This window comes from Triticum dicoccoides, chromosome 5B (assembly GCF_002162155.2).
Source record: "Triticum dicoccoides isolate Atlit2015 ecotype Zavitan chromosome 5B, WEW_v2.0, whole genome shotgun sequence".
Lineage (NCBI taxonomy): Eukaryota > Viridiplantae > Streptophyta > Magnoliopsida > Poales > Poaceae > Triticum > Triticum dicoccoides.
In genome coordinates this window covers 320,604,954-320,609,966 of record NC_041389.1, presented here as the reverse complement: position 1 = coordinate 320,609,966, position 5,013 = coordinate 320,604,954, and positions in this window count along the sequence as shown.

Genomic DNA, 5,013 nt, shown 5'->3' with positions numbered 1-5,013 from the left:
GTTGCAAGAACTAGGGCTGTCTCTGCTTGTTTGGTAGCAGCTATTTGTTTCTGTTTGGCTTTTTTTGCAGCTCATGTAGCATGGGATGCCGTGTTTGTAGAATTTTCTGCTAGACTTTCACCTTCTATTGCATCATCAGTACCAGCAGAATCTGCAGGATTCATCCGCTTCTCATCCCTGTCATTCTGTGTTCTTCCTCTTTCTCTGTGCCATGTTAAGTCAAGCCAACAAGAAAAATGAATAACAATTTAGTTCTTCAGAACAAATTGATGCGTGATGCAGATGAACTGAACTTTGATGTTAGACAACCACATGATAGGAGGATGCAATATGTATGAAAAACAGGATGGAAGAGATAACCAGAACTATGATGTGTAAACTAAGAAGAAGACATTTCACCAAATTAGAAGCAATGCAATGGAAGGTAGACACCATATGAAAGATGCTACAAATATCGCTCTGCCAAGTTAACAGTGTCTCAGCATAAATGGTCTTTAAACAAATGTGAAGCAGTACAAGAAATAAATCATATGCAAGATGCAAACATCATCACACTACCATGTTAGAGGTCTCTCATCATTAGTGCCATTGCATATTCACAGCATTGCATATTCACAGCTTATGATGTGTAAACTAAGGAGAAGGCATTTCAACAAATTAGAAGCAATGGAAGCTAGACACCATATGAAAGATGCAACGAATATCACTCTACCAAGTTAAAACTGTCTTGTCATAAGTGCCATTTCAATAAATTAGTAGTACAAGCTAGAAAAGAATGTGAGATGTAACCTATATCACACTCTGAAGTCAAACGTGTCTTATGATAAGTGATTGTTGCAGGTTACACAATAGTAGTAATTTGATGTAAGAACATGGTGTGATAGACAAATATTGTATGTTCTAGAAACAGGAACACGTGTCTTATTCAAGTATAATGTGTAAAGTAAGCAGATGGAATTCAACAAAATTAGAAGCAATACAAGCTAGACATCACACATAACATGCAACCACATATAACAGTGCCAAGTTAGAGGGAGCACCAGTGATGCTGCACTAGGGGAGACGTTCTCATCATAAACACAGCTTTGTTGAGTGTCTATGCATGTGTTGTCTTGGAAATCATCTTGGGTGTGTGGAGGAGTAGAAACTGTAGAGGCCCTCCGTTTGGAAGGAGCACCTTTATCCGCTGCCTTGCTAATTTCCTTCCGCTTTATTGATTTTGAATTGTCAAGTAAAACCGATAAGAAAAAGAAATAAAATTCTCTCTTCAGAACTCATTCATGCATGATACTAACAATCACTACTTTGATGTAAGGCAAACACATGATACCAGGATGGAATATGTACGAAAAACAGGACGGCATGGCATGTTCACAACTGTTTGTGTAAACTAAGCAGAAACCATTCCAGCAAATAAGAAGCAATGCAAGCTAGACACCACATGAAAGATGCAACCAATATGACTCTGCCAAGTTAAAAGCGTCCCATCATAAATGGAATTTCAACAAATTAGAAGCAGCGCATGCTATAAATCATATGAAAGATGCAACTAATATCGCACTGCATATACTAAAGGTGTCTCGTCCTATTGATTGATGCGGGATACAAAAAAACAATAGTTTTATTTAAGGACATGCTTAATAGACAGATGTACTATGTACTAAATACAGGAAGGCATGCCACATTAACAGGTATAATGTCACATTTAAAGGAGTATAAGCTAAGCAGACTAGCACATGCAGTTTAACCAGATTGGAAGAATTACAATCTAGACACCATATGCAACATGCAACCACATATCACACTGCCAAGTTAGAGCAAGCACCTGCGATGCTAGTGTAGGGGAAATGCTGTAATCAACTATAGAGCTACGTTCACTATCTTCATCTAGCATTTCTGTTTCTTGAGAATCATGTCGGGAGGCTGACGCTGCATTCTTTAAATGAGGAGTAGTCCCCTTGCCTGCCTGCCTCGTCATAAGTGATTGATGAGGGATACACAAGAACATTAGTTTGATGTAAGAACATGGTTAATACACAGATGTACTAGTATGTACCAAAAACAGAAAGGCATGTCATATTCAAAGGTATAATGTGTAAGCTAAGCAGATGCAATTTAACCAAATTCGAAGCAATACAAGCTAGACATCCGACTGGAGTGGTGAACATGATCATCTAGGACCTGAGAGCCTGGTGGGAGGCGGGCTGCTTCGCCACCATCGCGGCTTTTTAGTTGGCTTCCAGGTGATGCCTGTCTTTGCTGGGCTTGTCACTGGTTCGGCCAGTGCCCTGACTTGCTATTTGTCTTCTGGTGCTCACGGGATGGTGGTTCATGTAAAAAATATCTTTCCTTATCTTAATAAAGACTGACTTCAGCCTTTCGAATACAAGCTAGACACCATATGGAACATGCAACCACATATGACACCGCGAAGTTAAAGCAAGCACCTGGGATGGTGGTTCATTGCAAGTGAGGTCATCAACTCCAGAGCAACGTTTACCGTCTCCATCTGCTGACACTGCACCCTTTAAAGCGCTGTAACATGTCGCGCCTAGCCGCGTAGAAAGCTGGCATGACTTGTCTCTTTTCTTTTTTGCATCGCTTTTGGCAGACTCTGAAATACCCTTGCATAAAAACACAATAGTGAGAGTATGGATGAAGTGTGTGCAGAACTAGTGCACTGTAAAAGCAGCAGATAGCAGGTGGCTGAAAAATAAATGATAGGAGACATATGATATCTGTACAACATTGCATGGCAAACAAAATTAGATTCTACTCCGTATGATTTTGTAATATATGAGCACAGGAAATGCAGGTACTCCTCCAGCACACCACCACATGTGGTCATATCTAAGATAACAGTCGACTGAAAATCAATAGGTCAATCGATTTTTTAATGAACCGTCCGATCTATAAGGAACGGGCAGATGGCCTTCGTCTACCTCCCGCAAGTCACTATTGACGATCTTTCTTGAACCGCCAGCGACCACCGGACCAGACCAGTGCCTCCGCCGCCCCGCCCTCCCATCGACCTCACACCACCGCCGTGCTTGGCAGTGCCCCCAATCCATCCCTTTAATCCCGGCCGACCTCTAGATCGGGCGCCAGTAGCTCTAGGCCGCAGACGCCCCTAAGATAAACACCAAGGCACTGCTTCCCCGGCGTAATAGCCGTACTAGCGCCTATTACGCCGGGGAATGCTTCCGTTAATTGGGAATCAACTGGCCAGAAATTGAAATTCAGGGGGGCGGCGGACCTCTAGCTAAGGTGAAATAGTATATGAGGAGAAACCTTGTGCATCGCGAGTTACTAGGAACATCTAGTATCAAGAAGAAGCGATCAACTAGTGTCTTCTGTGGGACGAATACCGTGCAAGCAGAGACGTAAGATTTGCACGAATAAGGGAAGAGGAGTACCTTCTTCGATTGCCGGTGTGGTCACCTCCACATGTCGCACCGATCTTCTTGTTTTAACCGGGGAAATCGATGTTCTGGAGGGTGCAGGCTTGGACGAACCCATGGCCAAATTATTGACTGTGTTGCCGTGGCTGTATGTCGGCGAAGGGGAAGCAGATCCGAGGCGGCGAAGGACGGCATAGCAGGAACAGCTCCGGTGCGGTGGAGGGTGGCGAAGTCGGAGCGGCAGTGGTGAGGCGCAGGACGGCGTCGTTGAACTGGCTCGGGTACGGACGGCTCGACCTCGGCTTCAACTACTAGCCGTGGAGGGCATTGCGGTTGAGGTTGCGGCGGACGATGACGTCGGGGTATCGGCTCCGGTGTGATGGAGGAGGACGGCGGTTGATGGGTGGGATGGGGTGGCGAACGGAGGACGCTGGGGTTTCACGGCTGGCGGAGAGGTAGTTTTGGCGCACACGGAGTACGAATGGGGAATCGGACGGGTGGGGGGAACCATGTTTCGGTCTAGGATGCACTTTTTTTTGGCTTTTTTGAACAAAAGATGGGACGCGCTTGTTTGAAATTTGGGGAAAGTACAAACTTTACCCCCCTCTTAAATTTCGTACCTACTGCGGGTCGGGGGTAGGATGGTAATCCCAGGTGTCCCAAATAGTGGGCGGGAGCGATTTTGGCCGCGCGCATGTGTGCTTAGGCGACCATTGTGTATGAATGTTTTTCGGAGGCGGTTGCGTGGCGTCTAGATGAAGCAACAAACGTACCCCGGTTTAGTACTTTGGACGTCGGGCCGGTAGGTTTCACAGGTCGGAGTTATTAGAAAAGTAATTTCCTTGTACTACCAAACATTGGTCTCACGCGGTTTCGAGCGAGTACAGGCTCTTTTGGTGCTTCGTTCAAAATTTTGAAACACAAGCATTCACGTTTAGAGTACTCTTGAACTATGAGGATTGACCTAAATAGACAATGTTATATTTGACCTTGTATGTTTGAAAACCTCATTAAATTATCCGCTTCCTTTTGAAATTTTGACACTTGAAAATCCTATAACTACGATTATTTTGGAATGGAGGAGCTAAATTTGAATCTATTTTGTACACGACTACATATGCTATTATGTACAAAATCAGAGCAAAGATTGGTACCCCCATAGTTTAGGTATAGTTTACAAATGCCATGATATCAAATTCAAATAATTGAATGGTCTTCATGTTGAATTCGATTTTTTAAACCACCTTAGGTTGAATTCAAATGTATGCTAGTTCATAGGTAGCTATTTATAAATGTCCATTGTGTAACTTTCGTATGTATAATGTGCTTTACACACACAACATGAACTATACTCACATTTATATTCGATTGCTAAAGCGATGCATTGTCTGGAGTTCAAAATACTAACTATGTGGATCAATTGTGTCAAATAATAACATAGACATGCTCAAATTTGATAGAATCTAGATGTCTGATGGATCATTGACCACTCCTTACGCGAATTGCATATACACACTCAAGGGAATGGAATCTCTTGTCGTGACATCATATTCGTCTCTCTCTCTCTCTCTAGACCACTCTCATTTCTCGTGCTATATCTCCCACGCCCCCC